We start from the raw sequence: 19905 nt of genomic DNA, 5'->3' as shown, positions 1-19905 counted from the left end.
GCCATGACCGGTCCGGTATGGAAATTATATTTTTGATTCGCATCATTGATTTGGCAAATATTTTATGTCAGATGCCCTTCCTGACACAACCCTTTGCATTTATCCAGACTTGGGACTGGCACAAGAAGACACTGGATTGCACCCCCTCTGGTTTCATTCTCAAGATATCTACCTGGAGGTCCTGATTTAAGAAGAGGAGGTCAGTTTAGGAAAAGGAGGATTAACAAATTTATGTACCAATTGGTGCCTTCTAAATCCATGAGGAATAGTGCTAGTTTACATGCACTGCACTAAAGCCAGTTTTATGCAGTACTGCTGGCAAATTCATCACTCCCAGCCCCTCCCCCACCCTTTATTATTAACAGAGACCTTTTCTTTTATGGTTATGTTCTCAGAAATCCTCAAAACAACTTGTACAAACTTCACATCATAGAGTAAACAACATTAAAACAACTTCTCAGGCTATGGAACAAGTTGCGTCTGACCTTGTACATCCATGCACAGGATTCTAAACTGTCTGCTGTTTCCTACAGCATAACTTGTTTATGTCATGTTAATTAAAATGTATTATTTTCCTTTTCTGTTAACCAGTCTAACCCCCAAAACATCAATGCATTAGTTTACTGAATACGTCATTACACACAAAATGGTTGAACCAGTTCTCATAATCTGTCCAGTATATTTTTCGAGACATTCTTTTTACATTTGTTTCCTGTAAATGTGTCCTGAACTGATGAGCTGATCTCAGGTAAAGCTTAGACAATCCTGAAGATTCGCTCAGGTGTGATGTGGAGAAGAATCTGTGGCCTGACTTCCGGTTTGAGCGATGTAGAGAGCGGACGGGTTGCGTGTGAGTCTCCCGACAACTTAAACTTAAACAATAGTAATTGTTACTGATAACAGATCAAGCAAGCAGTAGTGAACGGCGATACAGGTTTGGCGTCAAAAATGCCTCACTATAAAACGAAAACAGCTGATTAAGATCCAAAGAGAACTTCGATAAGTAGCAAGCTAGCTAAAATGGCGACGGCTGCTTTAGTGGCTAACGAGGAATTCTCTTTAAATATGCTGACTACGGAGCTGGAAAAACAACGAAAACATCTTAAAGAAGATATGAGTGTGCTAATCAAGACTTCCCTTGCACCAATACAGCTTTCCATATAATCGTTTCAGGAGACTGTGGATGCGTTTGGTAAACGTGTCGCAACCGTGGAAACAACGGCCGGGGAAAACTTCGAAGCTCTTAGTAAAGCGGACGCAGACATTGCTGCATTAAAAGCTACCAACGAAGCACTGTTAGACCGTCTGGACGACCTCAAAAATCGTTCACGTAGGGCGAATCTCCGGATCATAAATGTTCCCGAAGACAACGAAATTGGAACGGACATGGTCAAAAGACGTCATGGGGTTTCAGGGGTTTGAGAAACCGCCAGAGCTGGAAAGAGCGCATCGTGCATTGGCAACTAAACCCAGGGATGGTCAACCTCCAAGACCCATTATTGTTTGTTTTCATCAATACCAGGAGAAGGAACGAGCTCTGCGCTGGGCCAGGCAACACGAACTGCAGTATCGAGGGAAAACGCTCAGATTCTACCCTGACCTAAGTGCGGCACTCTCCAAGAAGCGCGCTACCTTCAAGAACATCAAAACGATGCTCTATCGACAAATTTAAAGGTGTACACACATCCATTACAAGAACTGTTCTTATTTTGTATTTTCTTATTTCTTCTACTGCGACGATTCACATTTTTGTTTGAGAGGGTACTGTCAAAATACCAGCGGATGGACTAGTCGTCATGACGACTTACGTCCTTGGAAAGGTACTGTAATAAAGCACTGGAAGATGGACCATAATTAACCCTCCAGATTTCAGTTTTATTATTCTTATTCGTATTATTCTATTCTGTTTTGATGAATGCCTGTCTGAATGCAGTATTTACAACTTGCTGTGATGTGTAAGAGATAGGGTGTCGGGAGCTCAGCAGTTGAGTAGGTAATGGGTAGCTGGGAGTGCAACAGGGTTAGTGGAGTCCTGCAGCTTACCTCATTTGGGGAGGTAAACATAGGAAAGGGTGTTGTAATGTTAATGGCGTGGTTTACTGCCTCAGTGACTAAATTTTTTTTACTTTTATTTTTATTACTTTTATTTTTTCTAAATACTCAATTTGTTTTTGGGCTGTTTTCATTCATTGCCAGAGATATTGAAAAACTTAGCTGGATACCAGGTTTATCTATGCCACAGGTGCGGTGTTCATCCTTCTATGCTGTACTATGTCTGATGTATCAAGCAGAGGAATGACAGGAAAGTCATTTGTTAGGTTTACATCATGGAATGTTAAAGGTCTTAATGGTCCTATAAAAAGGTCCAGAATTTTTTTCTCATCTTAAACGTCTTAATTCCGATATAATCTTCCTTCAAGAGACACATTTACTTAATTTAGACCATCTTAGATTGAAGAAACCATGGGTTGGGCACATTTATTATTCTAAATTTAATGCAAAGGCAAGAGGAACGACAATATTAATACATAAAAAAATTCAGTTTTCTGCTTCTAATGTTATTGCTGATCTTCAGGGTCGTTATATTATGGTGACAGGTAGGCTGTTTCAAACCCAGGTCTTGCTGGTGAACATTTATGGCCCCAATTGGGATGATAAAAATTTTATTAAAAAAACTGATTGCGTCTTTACCCAGCTTTAATTCATATTATCTGATTTTAGGCGGTGACTTTAACTGTGTAATGAACCCAAATTTGGATCGCTCAAATCCAAAACCACAAGTTCCTTCTAAAATGGCATGCGATATTTCAGCATTTTTGAGCCAGACAGGCTGCGTAGACCCCTGGCGATTCTTTAACCCGCACAGTAAGGCCTTTTCTTATTTTTCTCATGTACATCACTGTTATTCTAGAATTGATTATTTTTTTTATTGTCAAGAACTAACCTGGAGTGACCAGAAGACGTAGCTTTAGCGGTTAGCCCTTTGTTGCATGAATGGTAAACCCAAACGCGGAAGAACACGAGTAGGCAGGATAATCACGCTATTTAGTCTAAGGACTCTCACGAATGGGAAGTAAGGAAAAGACAAAATCTAACCCGCGTCCTACAAATAAACACTCGATCAGGAGATTAAACCAAGAAGGTGAGTACTCACGGTTTGTTGGAGTATTCCGACGTGGCATCGGCGACTCAATGACTGAGCGAGGTGCTATGGTTTGTTTACCTCTTTTATACTTCCTGGTTCGCGACCGCTTAACTTCCGGGTCCCAGTGCCGGTCGCGTTTCGAGTGTGCATGACAGTACCCCCCTGTCCAGGACCGGCTCCAGACGGATCAAGGTGTAGGCGGGACCGCCGTCAATGATTCGGGGAGGAGGAGCAGGGGGGGTGGGTGGAACCATGGGAGAAGTGGTGAAGGGTTTCAGTTGCGAAATATGGAATACTGGATGGATCCAGAGCGCCGCAGGCAGCTGGAGCCGGTAGGTGACAGGGTTGATCTGTAGATTGATGCGGTACGGGCCGATGAACCTTGGTGAAAGTTTCCGGGATTCTGTGTGGAGATGGAGGTTCTTGGTTAAGAGCCAGACCTTGTCACCTACTTTGAACAATCGTCCCGGAGGGTGTCGACGGCGGTGTTGGGTGATGTAGCTGGCGTTGGTACGTTGGATGGCCCGGTTGGCTTGCCTCCATAGCCGTCGACACCGCTGGACCAACTGTTGGGCCGAGGGTACGTCAACCTCCGGTTCCTGATGGGTGAACATCGTAGGTTGGAAACCATAGCATATTTCAAATGGGCTCAAGTTGGTGGCCGAGGAGACGTGGAGGTTGTGAGACAGCTCAGCCCATGTGAGGTAGCGGGCCCAGGAGCGCTGGTGATCGGACACGAAGCATCTCAGGTAGCGCTCCAGTTGTTGGTTGGTCCGTTCCGTCTGACCATTAGTCTGGGGGTGGTATCCGGAGGACAGACTAGTGGTGGAGTTGATCAGACGGCAGAAGGCCTTTCAGAACGGGGCGGTGAACTGGGGCCCTCTGTCCGAGACAGTGTCTTTGGGGAACCCATGCAGGCGGACTACGTGTTCCAATATCAGCTCTGCGGTAACCTTAGCTAATGGGAGTCCGGTGAGGGCCACCAGGTGAGCTGCCTTGGAGAACCGGTCGACGATCGTGAGGATGGTGTTCTTCCCTTCGGAAACCGGCAGGCCTGTGATGAAATTTAAGGCGATGTGCGTCCAGGGCCGTCGAGGAACGGGAAGAGGTTGGAGCTCTCCGGAGGTTGGTCGGTTGGTATCCTTAACCCTGGCGCACACCGGGCACACCTGAACGAACTCCTCGATGTCCTTCTTCATGGAGGGCCACCAGAACGCCCGTTTCACGAATTGTAAGGTTCTTTGATTTCCCGGGTGTCCGGCCACGGGCGATGAGTGACCCCACTGAAGGACCTCAGCTCTTAGTGGATGGGGCACGAAGAGTCGTCCAGGCGGCGCCCCTGCCGGCCCGGCCTCCGCAGCCTGAGCCTGGCGAACCCTTGTCTCGAGATCCCACTGGAGAGGTGCCACGATGCGTGAAGTGGGTAGGACAGGCACGGGGTCCGCCCGGGGGACGTCTTCCTCCTGTTGTCGCAATAGGGTGTCCGCCTTGGTGTTCTTCGATCCCGGGCAGTATGATAGATGAAAGTTGAACTGTTCGAAGAATAATGCCCACCGTGCCTGTCGGGGATTGAGTTGCTTGAGGTTCCGGATGGTGAGGAGGTTCTGGTGATCCGTCCAGACGATGAATGGCTCACTGGTGCCCTGGAGCCAGTGACGCCATTCCTCCAAGGCCCACTTTATGCCTAACAGCTCGCGGTCCCCTACCCCGTATCGCTGCTGAGTGGGATTAAACTTCTTGGAGAAGAAGCCACATGAGTGTAGCTTCTGGTCTGGACCTCGCTGAGAGAGAACAGCGCCGGCGCCCACATCTGACGCGTCCACCTCCACAACGAACGGTTCGTTGGCATCTGGGTGAAGAAGGATAGGTGCGGTGGTGAAGCGATTGCAGAGTTCCCTGAATGCCGAGATGGCGGCCGGAGTGAGTTGGAAGGGGTAAGTTGCGGGCCTGGTCAGATTGGTCAGTGGTGCTGAAACTGTACTGTAGCCCCGGATGAAGCGACGATAGAAGTTCGCAAACCCGAGAAACCGTTGAAGCTGTTTGAGCGTCCTGGGTAGGGGCCAATGACGCACAGCCTCTAGCTTCTGCGGGTCCATGGCCACACCCTGGGGCGAGATGACAAAACCCAGGAACGTGGTGGAGTGCTGGTGAAAAGCACATTTTTCCAACTTACAGTGCAGTTGGTGAGCGAGCAATCTCTTTAGAACAGCCCGGATATGTTGGGTGTGTTCGGTGATGGTGCGGGAGTAGATAAGAATGTCGTCCAGGTAAACGAACACCCATCGGCCCAACATGTCTCTCAGGACATCGTTGATGAATTGCTGGAAGGCCGAGGGTGCATTACATAATCCAAATGGGATGACATGGCTTTCATAATGTCCTGTGGGGGTGATGAAGGCCGTCTTCCACTCATCGCCCTCTCTGATGCGCACCAAGTTGTAGGCGCTCCAGAGGTCCAACTTAGTGAACACGGTGGCACCAGAGAGGGCGTCCAGGGCTGAGTTGGTGAGCGGCAACGGGTGTCGGTTCTTGATGGTTATTTTATTTAACCCCCGATAGTCGACACACGGGCGAAGTTCCCCCCTTTCTTTTTCACAAAGAAAAAGCCTGCGGCTGCTGGTGACGAGGAGGGCCGGATCGTTCCATGTCGAAGAGCGTTGGTTATGTACTCTTTCATCGCCTGTGTCTCGGTAGCTGACAGGGAGTAGAGGTGGCCACGGGGGGGAACGGAACCCGGCTGGAGCTCTATGGCCAGATCGTAGGGACGATGAGGTGGAAGGTGGGTGGCTCTTCTTTTACAAAAGACTCGAGCCAGGTCACGATAGGCGGGCGGAATGGCGTTTATGTCGACATCGGGGGCCTTGGACTCCGTGGAACACGTCCCAGCCGGGGCCTGTAGGCAAAGTTCAGTGCAGGTCGGTCCCCACTGGAGGATACGGTTCTGGTTCCAGGAGATGAGGGGGTCATGCTGCAGCAGCCACGGGTATCCGAGGATGATGGGAGGAGATGAGATGGAGGTGAGGTGAAGTTGAAGCTGTTCCTGGTGTTGGTCGATGATAAATGTGATGGGTTGGGTCTGGTGGGTGATAGGACTGGATAAGAGGGGCCGACCATCAACTGAAGTGATTTGAACCGGCTGGGATAACGCCTTGATCTTCATCCCCAATTCTTTGGCATAAGTTGAGTCAATGAAGTTACCAGCGGCACCGGAATCGATGAACGCAGTACTTCGAACTCGTTTGTGGCCTAATTGGAGAGTTACCTGAACCGTGAGACGTGAGATGGTGCCGTTGGTCGTGGTGGAGAGGTGGAGAGGGCCCGGTGAGTCTCTCTTCGCACTCACCGGGGCTGGGCGTTTCCCGGACGAATTGGACAGATCGCCCGGTGATGTGCCGCTGACCCACAATAGGCACATAACCCCTCTTTGTACCGTCGTTCGCGTTCCGCCACGGTCAGGAAGGCGCGTCCTAGTTGCATGGGTTCCCCGGCTCCGGTGTCAACCACGGCAGGAGGTGGTGATCCGACAGATCCAGTAGTTGGAGCGGTGAGAGCAGTAGGTGGTCGTGGTGCGGTGTAGGAGAAGGTGGGTGCTGGCGGCAGGGTCCTTGGGGCTGGCTTCGGGCGAGAGAGGATGCGCTGATCGATACGAAGGGTGAGCTGGATCATCCCCTCCAGGGTGGCAGGAAGCTCTCGCCCGGCGAGCTCGTCTTTTATGCGCGGAGCCAGTCCCTCGTAGAAAGATGTCCTGAGCGCGGCATCTCCCCAGTCGGTCTGCACAGCGAGGGTCCGGAATTCAGCTGCGTACCAGCTCACGGACAATCCTCCCTGCCGCAGATGATAGAGCTTGGTGTCGGTCTCCACCTCGCCCGCTGGGTGTTCGAAAGTAAGTCGGAGTTGGCGGGTGAACTCATTATATGAGTGTGCGGTGTCTGTATCCGCCCGGAGAACTGCCGTGGCCCACTTAGCTGCCTGCCCGGATAGCAACGAGACCAGAAGCGCGATGCGTAGCCGATCGGTGGAGTACCTGGTGGCATTAAACTCAAACACCAGATCAAGCGCTGTTAAAAACACATTACACTTCCCGTCCGTGCCATCCCACTTATCTGGAAGCGCCAGAAATACATCAGAAGGAGGGGGGGAGGTTGGTGCGGCGCCGCAGTAAGGCCGCGACGTCTTGGAGATTCCGGCGCAGATTAGCGATCTCCCCGGTTAGCGTGTTGATGAGCTTGGCGTGCTGATCTACCACATCGCATAGGTGCGCGTAATCCGCTGGGTTCACCGCGGTTGGTTCAGTCATTCTGTCAAGAATGGAGTGACCAGAAGACGTAGCTTTAGCGGTTAGCCCTTTGTTGCGTGAATGGTAAACCCAAACGCGGAAGAACACGAGTAGGCAGGATAATCATGCTATTTAGTCTAAGGACTCTCACGAATGGGGAGTAAGGGAAAGACCCGCGTCCTATAAATACACACTCGATCAGGAGATTAAACCAAGAAGGTGAGTACTCACGGTTTGTTGGAGAATTCCGACGTGGCATCGGCGACTCAATGACTGAGCGAGGTGCTATGGTTTGTTTACCATGGTCTCTCCTTTCCATCTAATTTTACAAGTTATAAATGGCAATTAAATTCATCTCTGTTGTCTGATGAATCATTTTGCAAACATGTGTCTTCCTCAATTGACAATTTTTTAGAATTTAATTAAACGGAGCATGTCTCCCCTTCTCACCTTTGGGAGACTCTAAAAGTGGTGCTTAGAGGAGACATTATATCATATACTGCTTTTATTAATGGAGAGAGGGAAAGGAAAAGGCATCATTTAATTGATGCAATATCCAAAATCGATAGTCAATACTCTACCTCCCCTACACCAGAACTCTATAAGGAAAGGATTGATCTTCAGACTCAATATAATTTAATCTCATCAAATCAAGCAGAACGGCTTATTCTTCGGTCACGAGGTTTTTTTTATGAACATGGTGATAAGGCTAGCCGATTCTTAGCCCATCAGCTTAAATCCAGGTCATCAGCAAAACATGTCTCCGAAATTGAGAGTGATGCAGGGGACTTAACAATTGATCCCCTCACAATTAATAATATTTTTATGAACTTTTATTCTAACCTTTATACATCAGAAACATCTAAGGATTGATCTAAACTGGTAGAGTTCTTTGACAAAATAAATGTCCCCACTTTCTCTTTGGATCATAAAAAAGACTTAGATCATCCTCTTTAGTTGCAAGAAATATCTGAGGCCATATCAGCTCTGCAGACTGGCATGACTCCGGGGCCCGATGGCTTCCCGATTGAATTCTATAAGAAGTTTTCCATTAAATTATCCCCACTCCTTCTTAGTATGTTTGAACATTCTTCATCTCAAGGAACTTTGACAAAGTCCCTCAGTGAAGCACTGATTACTCTTTTACTGAAGCCCCAAAAAGATCCAACAAAATGCAGCTCATATCGACCAATTTCTCTGTTAAACGCGGATATCAAAATTTTAGCTAAATTATTGGCAATTCGATTGGAGTCTCCTTTAGTTAATATCATCTCAGTTAACCTGCCAAATGCCTAAATGTAAATGTAAATTGTAGCATCATTAGATGCCGAAAAGGCATTTGATCGGGTAGAGTGGGATTACCTATGGATAGGTTTGGCTTCGGCCCTGAATTTATAAAGTGGGTTCGTCTGCTTTATACTTCTCTAGTTGCTTCAGTAGTTACGAATAAATGTAGATAAAAAAAATTCCTTTGTCAAAGGGCACTCGGCAAGGGTGCCCTTTAAGTCCCCTTTTGTTTACAATTGCAATTAAGCGATTATCGCTAGCATTAAAATCTATATCCTCTTTCCATGGCATAGTTAGGTGGGGTGTTGAACTTAAGCTCTCATTATATGCTGATGACCTGCTTCTTTACATTTCAGATCCTTTATCATGCATCAATGAAATTATCGAAGTTTTTCACAATTTTGGGACCTTTTCTGGCTATAAGCTGAATATCTCCAAAAGTGAATGTATGCCTGTTAACTCACTCGCCAGACATATGCCTGACTCCATGCACCCAGCACAAGATCTAAGTTTAAATATCTAGGCATCAATATCACTCAGAACTTCAAAGGACTATATGAAAATATATATAATCAATATCTTCAGAAGTGGAGGCCTCTCCACCTATCTTTGGTTGGCAGAGTGAACTGTGTTAAGATGACAGTTCTTCCAAGATTCTTATATTTATTTCAGTGCCTCCCTATCTTTCTATCTAAAGCTTTTTTCAATACATTGGATAAACATATCTCCAATTTTATCTGGGATGGGAAAATCCCAATAATTAGTAAAGAGTTTCTTCAGAAAAATAGAATTGACGGAGGTTTAGCTCTTCCTAACTTCTTATACTATTATTGGGCATCCAATGTCCAAAAGATAATTTACTGGGTGCACTCATCAGGGGGCACTGATTGGCTTAAAACAGAATCTAAATCTTGCACAGCAACCTCTTTACAAGCTCTTGTAACATGTAGCTTACCTATTAAAATAGTTAAATATACATCAAATCCAATTGTTCATTTCATTCTTAAAATATGGACTCAACTACGTCAGCATTTGAAGTTAAGACAAGCACTTTTGTTTCAGAGTCCAATATGAAATAATCATGCTTTCCTCCCAGCAAAACTAGACTCTGCTTTCAAACAGTGGCAAGATAAGGGAATTTCTCGGTTCAGTGATCTTTATATTGATGGTATTTTTGCAAGTTTTAATGATTTGCTTTCCAAATTTACTCTTAATTCAGTTGACCTTTTTTTTCGTTATTTTTAGATACGTCATTTCGTTATTGCCCAAAGCTCATCTTTTCCAAACATCCCTTCAAGGTCTCTTGTGGACTCTCTGTAAGAAGTACCCTCCCATCTACAAGGCTTTGTTTCAACAATATATACAATTCTAATGTCTTAAAAAATGCAAGAACAGACAAGATCAGAAGCAGGTGGGAGAGCGAGCTCAGTATGCAATTTTCAGAGGAATTTTGGAGGAATGCCCTCTATAGATTGAACAGTAGTACTACTTGTGCCCGACTGAGTTTAATACAGTTTAAGGTATTGCACCGTATGCACTTAAGCAGAACACGGATTGCCTCCTTTAATCCTGCTTTTGACAAGACCTGTATTAGGTGTCATACAGGTGAAGCAGACTTGACTCACATGTTTTGGGCATGCCCCACACTTACTGCTTACTGGTCAACTATATTTGATACACTTTCCAAAGTGTAAAAAGCACCACTAAAGCCATGTGCAGAATTTGCAATATTTGGTGTTCCAGGTGATGAATCAAATTTGACTAAAAGACAACTAAATATCATTGCCTTTGCATCCTTATTGGCTCGCAGACAAATTTTATTACATTGGAAATCTACAAATCCACCTAAAGTATTACAATGGCTTTGGGATCTGATGTTATACCTACATCTAGAAAAGATTAAATATTCAATCAGAGGTTCCCATAAATTCTCTTATGTCTGGCAACCCTTATTATCATATTTTACTGCCATAAAGGTACTTCCTTGACATTGTAATATTCCTGATTATGGTATCCAGTTTAATTTATCTATTCATGTATCTATTCATTTATTTATTTTATTTTAACTTTTTCCATTTGTAATTATTTATATTTATTTATTTATTTATTTATTTATTGTTATTCAACTATTGCATATCCATCTTTGTTATATTTAATCAATGTCATCATTAATATTAGGCAGTATGTTCGGGGTTGGTTGGGGAGGGTTTAAAAATGTAAAAATACAGTCTCTGTACAAATAATAGCATTTGTCTTTGAAAAAAAAAAGAAGAAGAAGAATCTGTGGCCTGACAGATCAGGAAGTGGGTGTGTGACATTCACTGACATTAATATTTACTACACTCTAAAAAACGCTGGGTTATTTACAGAGAGTTTATAGTTTTAGTTTTTGTGTAACCCAGCTGCTGGGTTGAAGTTTGGTGGCTCCTCCCCCAAAGTTCACCGGTGGATTCAGCGGCTGTCAGTCAGAGCTTCGTGTCTCTCTTGAGCTCCCACACCGCTGATGACGGTTCATTTAAGGGAAAATGACGTTAAATACAAGGTCTGTATACACATGTTCACTCACCTAAGTCACATATGACTGAAAAATTATTACTATATGTGTACTGTCCCTCCTACGTGTATTACTTCTTAAGTGTTGACGTGGAATAACAGCAAGCTAAACTCCGTTTGAGTCTAGAAATGAGCAGCATCTGCTCCTTTTAATTCCTCAAATTTGACCCAGTAAACAGGAGTGAAACTGTACAAATACAAATAAATGTACACATTTACAGACCACATAAAATACAAATTATAAATCTTTTAACAGTTTTATATTACTTAAAATAGGCATGTGCCGTAAAGATGCACAGTAATGCAAAAATTAACACGCCAGCTTTAGCCGCTATATAACTAAAAATAACACAAAATGGCGATCTTTATATGATTAACCACAAGTTAAATTAACATTACTGTGATATATATATATATATATATATATATAATACAAATTATTCAAACAATAAACTTACAGCCATTGCTTACTGAGGGATTGAACCGGAGGAAAGTTTGTGCCAACAGTTTTAACGCAACTATTTTCTCCTTATTAAAACCCGGAAGTAACTGGCGCATTAAAAATAAAAGTCCTCCATTTTAAAATAAAAGAATCAACAATTAATTCAAACGACAGCACACTCCCCACCTGGCATTGGATAAATGCCACTATAAACTCAATAAAACTTCCCCCCACTACACTTTAGTCCTCCTCCGAAAATAGAAAAACAACATCAGAGATCGGCCTGATATAATTTTTAACAGTGGCCTGAGTACTTGAACTTGAGAACTAGGAAAGGTGGAAATGACCATCCCCATGGGCCACTCATTTCGAGGTAGCTGACTGTTTTTCAATAGCACAATATCACCCTCTTTCAGGTTCTTTTGCGACTTTTGCCACTTTCTCCTGGGTTGGAGAGTGTGAAGGTACTCACTCCTCCACCGGTTCCAGAACTCATCTGCTATACTTTGTACCTGTCTCCACTGTCGCTTATAGAGATGCTTCTCTGTGAAGTCTCCAGGTGGAGCAGACATGGCAGGTTTCTGAGTGAGCAGCATTGCAGGAGTTAGAAGGAAGGGCGAAGTAGGATCCGATGAAACAGGGACTAACGGCCTTGCATTGATAATACCGGAAACTTCTGCCATCAGTGTACAAAGTATATCGTGAGTCAGATGAGCATGTTTGGACTGCAGAAGTTAAGAGTCAAGAATCTTTCTTGTTACGCCAATCATGCGCTCCCATGCGCCACCCATGTGCGATGCGTGGGGAGGATTGAATTCCCACGTGCATCCGTTCTCGTGTAGATACTTTAAGATCCTTAACTGCTCTTTGGAATCAGATCCCATGCCTAGTTCCACACTGGCCCCAACAAAATTCGTTCCTCTATCGGATCTTAACTGCTTTGCTGGTCCTCTTATTGCAAAAAACCTCCGAAGAGCATTAATGCAACTATCAGTGTCCATAGAAGCAATTACCTCTATATTTACTGCCCTGGTACTCATACAAGTGAAAAGAATAGCCCAACGCTTGTCTTGAGCTGCTCCTCCTCTCATGTGCCTGGTTACTACTGTCCAAGGGCCGAAAACATCTAAACCCACATATGTGAAAGGAGGGGAGGTACTCAAGCGCTCAGGGGGGAGATCTGCCATTTTCTGCATCTCCAATTTCCCTCGAAGCTTACGGCATGTTATGCAGTGGTGCAGAACAGAATTAATTACTCTCTTACCAGAAATGATCCACAGACCTGCTGCTCTGACAGCTCCTTCTGTAAAATGTCGCCCTTGGTGCTTTACCTGTGCGTGGTAGTGATTCACCAATAATTTGGTGATATGACTGTGTTTTGGAAGGATGATTGGATTTTTTACCTCATTCTGAAGAGAAGCATGCTTAAGACGACCACCAACTCTCACGAGGCCTTCATGCATGAACGGGTCTAGGTTGAGAAGTAAGCTTGTTGTAGAGATCTCTCCACCCTCCTGTAAGGCACTATATTCCTCTAAAAATGCATCCTTCTGTACAGATGCCATTATGACCCTTTTGGCTGCTTCACGTTCTTCAGGAGAGCGAGGTTTGTTGCACTGATGCCATCTTTTTCCTGGGTTTGCTGACCCTGTATAGCCAGCCTTTTGAGAGCGAGCCTGATGGATCAAAAATACAACTGCACCCAGCAGGGAACTCCATGATGAGAAACGCTGGAATCGCTCTGAGGCTAGATGTCTTTCTTTGGTATGAGTGGCAAGTGTAGTTACCTGTTGCCTAACTTCCACATCCCGCTCTGGGTTGATCAATTCAAAAGGCTCGTGGCTCTCCGGATGAACAGTGTGATAAAGAAACTCTGGCCCTCTGTACCACATGGATCTGCTGATTTGTGATGAAGAAACTGACCTTGTTGCCAGATCCGCTGGGTTCTGGTGTGTAGGCACATAGTGCCACTGTTGCGGAGAAGTTGTCTGTCGAATCCGATGCACTCGGTTGTGCACATACACATAGAATCGTTTGGACTCACTGCATATATAACCAAGGACAACTTTGCTGTCACAATAAAATTTAACTGCATCTGGCTTAAAGTCCAATTCATCAAGAATCAGGTCCGCAATTTCTACTGCAAGCACAGCTGCACATAATTCAAGACGAGGTATTGTGGGTTCAGGTTGAGGGGCTAGCTTTGATTTTCCCAGCACAAATCCAACTTGGCACGAGTTGTCACCAATAAGTCGTATGTATGCTACAGCACCGATTGCCCAGTTGGAAGCATCTGAAAAGAGGCACAACTCCGTGTATTCGGCTTTAGAGAGTGACTGTAATGTGTATGAACGTGGAACACGGAGATTAGTCAGATCTTGGAGGGAATTCTTCCATGTCTCCCACCTTTCTTTTTTGTTTTGAGGCAATGGAGTGTCCCAATCAGAAACATCAGTAGACAGCTCTCTCAGTAGTGCTCGGCCTTGGATCGTGACAGGTGCTGCAAAACCCAAGGGGTCAAAAAGACTATTGACAGTGGAAAGCACCCCGCGACGTGTGAACGGTTTATCATCGACTGCAACTTTAAAGGTAAAAGTGTCAGAATATATAACCCAACACAATCCAAGGCTTCTTTGCATGGGCAGGGCTCCATTTTCAAGGCCTAAATCTTTCAGGCCTGTGGCCCGGTCTTCAGACGGGAAGGCTTGCATCACATTTATGCTGTTTGAGGCAATTTTATGCAATTTCGGGTTTGATTTTTGGAGTGATGCCTGAGTGCGTTTGAGCAGATCCACTGCGTCAGATTCACTAGGTAGTGATATAAGCCCATCATCAACATAAAAATGTCTCTCGACAAAATGACGTGTGTCAGACCCATACTCTTGTTCGCCTTCTTGGGCAGCTCGTCGTAGCCCATATGTAGCCACTGCTGAGGAAGGACTATTCCCAAAAACATGCACTCGCATGCGATAATCTTTCACTTCTTTGGTAAAGTCATGATCCTTATGCCAAAGAAATCTCAGTTAGTCTCTATGGTCTTCTCTAACCAAAAAACCATAGAACATTTGCTCAATGTCAGCAGTTATTGCAAAAAGTTCTTTCCTGAACCTTATCAACACTCCAAGCAGTGAGTTATTCATGTCAGGACCTGACAGTAAGACACTGTTGAGAGAAATTCCACAATGTTGAGCACTTGAATCAAACACGACGCGTATCTGGCCTGGTTTTTGTGGGTGGTACGCTCCAAAAATTGGTAAATACCAGCATTGCTTATTTTCCTGGACTGGGAGTGCTTCCTCAGCATGTTTGTTCTCAAATAGCTTCTGCATGAAAGCTGCAAATTGCTCCTTCATTTCTGGCCGTTTGTTTAGTGTGTGCCGCAAAGAAACAAGGCGTTTAAAGGCTTGCTCTCGATTGTTGGAAAGAGGTAGTCCAGGTTCCCTGAAAGGTAAAGGGGCAACCCAGCTCTTGTTTTCGTCTTGCATGAACTCTTTATTCATCAGTTTGAGAAAGACCTCATCCTCAAAAGACATGGCACATTTATTGTCATGTTTGGTTTTTGCAAACACATCATATGCAAATGTGTCTACTGCTGATGTAGTACTAACTGTGTCCCTGGAGACATAAGGAAAAGACGTACCAGGATAAAACTCCCCACCATAACTTGCTTTCTCTTTCACTCTTACTTGATTTTGGCAAGGAACAAGAAAAGATGGACGGCCGCTATGAAGGACATTTGTCTTAAAGATATTCACAGTTGGTTTGTGAGTTTTATTGATGCAAACTTTACCCACAATAACCCATCCAAGATCTAATCGTTGAGCGAATGGTGCATTGTGGGGTCCGTTAATTTGTTGTCTGACTTTGTGCACTCTGATTATGTCTCGCCCCAGCAAGATTAAAATCTGAGCACTAGAATCTATCTCTGGGATGTGTGGTGCCACAGCTTTTAAATGAGCGTGTGAACGGGCAACTTCTGGCGAAGGGATCTCTGATCTGTTATTCATTATTTCATCACATTCAATAAGTGGGGGAATATCCAAAACTTCTCCACCATTCACTGGCTCAATTTGGAAGCCAACTGCTTTCATCCCACTCATCTCTGTTACACCAGCACCAGCAAGTTCTCATTAGATATGTTGACTGCTCACCTTCAATTCCAAAAATCTGGAAAAATTCTGATCTAGCCAGGGAGTGGTTGCTCTGGTTGTCAAGAATAACATACATTTTAACAGAGCGTTCTCGCTGGCCTTGGGGATAAACCTGTGCCAGGCATATCTTTGCACAGGATCGAGATGAGAGCTCTTCCCCACAGACTCTGGTGCAATGTGAGGTGATCTCAGCAGTTCCCTCTCGCTGTTCTGTGTTTTGTTCTTGTTCATGAGAAACAGACTGTGGTGAAAACTCTGCGTGCATAGCTGTGCAATGTCTCTCACTTTCGCATTTGGTGCATTTTAAGTCCACTTGACATTCTTTAGCTGAATGAGAAGGAGAGCAACATCTAAAACATCTTTTTAACTCCCTTAGAATTTTTTTTGCGCTCTGCAAAATGTTTCACTCTGAAGGCTTTGCATTTTGAAAGTGGATGAGGTCTATCGTGGAGTGGGCAGTGCTTGCTTAGATCAATGTCTTTTTTTGTTTCGTAAGCTGAATCTACTGATGACGACACGTTTGTCTTGTGTACTGATATAGGAATTCTATGGCCATCTTGCTTCATCAAGGGCCTGTAATTTCTATTATGAGTACTAGTTTTGTGTGACCGGATAAAGCCAGGATCATTTCTTGCACGTGCTTGAGTACAAACAAAATCGACAAAAAATTAGAAAGGAGGAAAACTCACCCCATGTTGCTCTTTATACTGTGAGCCAATGGAGAGCCACCTCTCCTGAAGACCTGGAGGCAGTTTCTCGACTATGGGATTTATCCCTCGTGATGTGTCTAGGTACGCCAGACCAGGTAAGTAGCCGTCTTCTTTAGTTGAAAGCAGCTCCATGAGGAGATCTCCAAGCTCTCTGAGCTTTATATTTTCTCTCCGAGACAAGCGTGGAAAGCAGTCAAGCCTTCTGAACAAAGCACTCTCTATAGCTTCCGGGGTCGCATAACACTCTTGAAGTCTCGTCCATGCCAAGTGAAGAGCAGCAGGAGGGTTTGAAACATAGGCAGATTTAATTCTCTTGATGTGTTCCACTGATTCATTTCCAAGCCATTTTGCCATGAGATCTAGCTGCTCGTTGGCGGTCAGGTCCAAGCCCTGAATGGTGCTGAGGAATGAACTTTGCCATGCTCTAAAGTTCTCTGGCTGATCATCAAATTTAGTAAGCCCGGTAGTAATAAGCTCTTTACGAGCCAGAAATTTAGCAAAGGTTAACATATTTACATCTTGACTTTGTCCACTTAGTTGAGGATGACAACTAGAATAATCTGGGTGTCTAGATGGTGAAGGTGGAGAGATATTTAGCTCAGGTGAAGCCTTTTTACATGTGTATGGGGTAGAGTGTGGGATCTGAGGCAGGCTATTAGCTGACTTTATTAATGGTAAAAACTTGCCTTCCTGATTCTGCTTCAGTATTGATGGTACACATTGATCACAATCATATACGGCATCCTTAAACTGTTCCACTAATGAGTGTTCATTCATACGGTGAGATGATAAACTGTGCAGAGAAGAAGTAGTGAGGTTGGTATAATTTGTGTTGACTTCAGCCTGGTTCTGTAAATATTCCTCCGTTCGTTGCATTGTGACTTGTGCTGCAATGCTACTTTTAATACTTTGGGCATCAAAGCATTCTTTGGCAGCAGCAGCTTCTAAAACTTCAGCTTCAGCTATTGCTGCAGCTGCCTCTTTTTCTATTTCCAAAGCCTCTAGATCAGCTTCTAATGCTGCCATCTCCAAGTCAAGTTTAGCCTTTTGTTTTTTGATTTCAAGCTCTTTTTTAGCAAAGGCAACTTTGGCACGAGCAGCTTCTGCCACAGCCCTAGCTTTTGCTGCAGCACTAGTTACGGAACATTTGGAGCTGGTCACTGATTGTGCTTCGTCTCTCTGTGCATTGGTCTGTAATTGCATGTTTTGGCTGATATTTTCCCCTTCCTTATGAAAATTCGTTTCCCTCTGATTCATGGCTTTTCACTGTACTGTCCCTCTTACGTGTATTACTTCTCAAGTGTTGACGTGGAATAACAGCAAGCTAAACTCCGTTTGAGTCCACTAATGAGCAGCATCTGCTCCTTTTAATTCCTCAAATTTGACCCAGTAAACAGGAGTGAAACTGTACAAAAACAAATAAATGTACACATTTACAGACCACATAAAATACAAATTATAAATCTTTTAACAGTTTTATATTACTTAAAATAGGCATGTGCCGTAAAGATGCACAGTAATGCAAAAATTAACACGCCAGCTTTAGCCGCTATATAACTAAAAATAACACAAAATGGCGATCTTTATATGATTAACCACAAGTTAAATTAACATTACTATGATATATATATATATATATATATATATAATACAAATTATTCAAACAATAAACTTAGAGCCATTGCTTTCTGAGGGATTGAACCGGAGGAAAGTTTGTGCCAACAGTTTTAACGCAACTATTTTCTCCTTATTAAAACCCGGAAGTAACTGGCGCATTCAAAATAAAAGTCCTCCATTTTAAAATAAAAGAATCAACAATTAATTCAAAAGACAGCACAATATGGAAGATTTATTACTGTTACCGTGTTAAGGTTACACTTAAACTTTCAGGCTGGTCTGAGGTAAGATAATTTAGCTGACAGTAGCTGCTATAGTTAGCCAAAGAACCCCACCTGTGTATGAAGGAAACAGATAAGATGTCTGAGCTTTTTATCTTTCTCTGTAGAATGTTTGCAGGGTGACGCCAACTGTTAACTGTAGTATTAGCATGACGCTAGCATTTATTTAGGTTGTTATCATTAGCAAGCACATTAACATTAGAACTTTATTAATCTTACTGTTTGAGACAATAAAATGCTGGAGTGTTACAAAACACTGACTCTCACAAATATACACACCTGATAACCCTCCCGTTTTTCACTAGCTAGTAATTTACTCCGCGGTCAAAAGTTGCCCGCGTTTCTCCTGAGTTATAACAATATTTTACACCTTTCCCCCTTTGGCAAGTAGTATGCAAATATGACTGCTGCATGTAAGATAACCAGGTAGCCCTCTTTAACCAAAGTTGCTTGTGACTCAGACTAAATTAACTATCAGTCAGCTGTACAGATAACTACTAGATGGAAGTATTAATATTTGGGTGATTATAATGTGCCAGTATGACCCCAGCTATGACAATGCATCTCCTCAGTAATTAGCTTAAAGTCAACGCAGACCACAAGACCAACTAGTCTGATAAAGCTCATATATATATATGAGCTTTATCCCAAAAGCCATGCTTATTTTGCTTATTTTATTTTTGGTAGTAGCTGTCTCCATGTTTTTGTTTTAGGTTACCTATACCCTAGCTCTGTCATTTTTTAATTTAGTATAAATCCTATTACACATTAAATTGATAGTCTTATTCAGTTTAATCTTTGTTATTTAACAAATCTTAACTTTCTTTCATTTCTTTCTAAGGTTGGCACCAACATGGTGGAATACCTCCAGCAGGCTGAAGTGTCAAGGCCGTACCCCTACATCCTGACGTTGGGAGATGATGACCAGCGCTGCTCTCAGGCATTCGTCATTCTGGTGGGACAGGCTCTGGAGCAATGCACACTACTTGGGGCGGTTGATGTGTGCTTCAAGGCATTTTATATTTTTGACATTAACTATTTAAAGTAGTGTGCTCCTGTATAGGACTTTTTGTAATGTTGCTATGAAATAGCGAGGCCTACTTGAAAAGTCAAAGACAGTGTTTGTATGTAAAAATGAGACCAGGGCTGAATAGTTTTGTTCTGCAGAAAAGATATCTAATGTCACAGAGAGATCCTGCTCTGTAGAAGCTGCCTCAGCCTATTTGTGTTATTACTCCATTCTGCCCTTGTGAGTAATAGTATAGTAATGATGTCGCTGTTGATTATCTGTTCTTGTGCTTTTGAAAAATAAACGTTTTTTCTATGAACATTTAATAGGATGTTGTTTATTGCATATATGTATGGTTTGCAAAACTTTTAAGTTTTTTTGTGTAATAAACCAATATATCAAAGTAACTTAACAGTTTAATAGAAGTGGGTAGT

At 43.7% G+C, this 19905-nt stretch overlaps 1 protein-coding gene and 1 long non-coding RNA gene across 2 annotated transcripts in view; one reads left to right on the top strand and one right to left on the bottom strand.

The window, feature by feature from the left end:
• The window catches only part of copa (COPI coat complex subunit alpha), a 124139-nt gene that overhangs the window by 29619 nt on the left and 74615 nt on the right, over positions 1 to 19905 (bottom strand). The window lies entirely within an intron of this gene.
• Positions 11112 to 19797, top strand: LOC128525442 (uncharacterized). The gene is made up of 2 exons (XR_008360760.1): positions 11112 to 11250; positions 19304 to 19797. It is a non-coding gene; the product is annotated as an uncharacterized LOC128525442 (long non-coding RNA).

Source organism: Clarias gariepinus, chromosome 1 (assembly GCF_024256425.1).
Source record: "Clarias gariepinus isolate MV-2021 ecotype Netherlands chromosome 1, CGAR_prim_01v2, whole genome shotgun sequence".
Taxonomy (NCBI): Eukaryota; Metazoa; Chordata; class Actinopteri; order Siluriformes; family Clariidae; genus Clarias; species Clarias gariepinus.
Note: the sequence above shows the minus strand (reverse complement) of the source record. Positions and strands in the feature narration are given on the sequence as shown.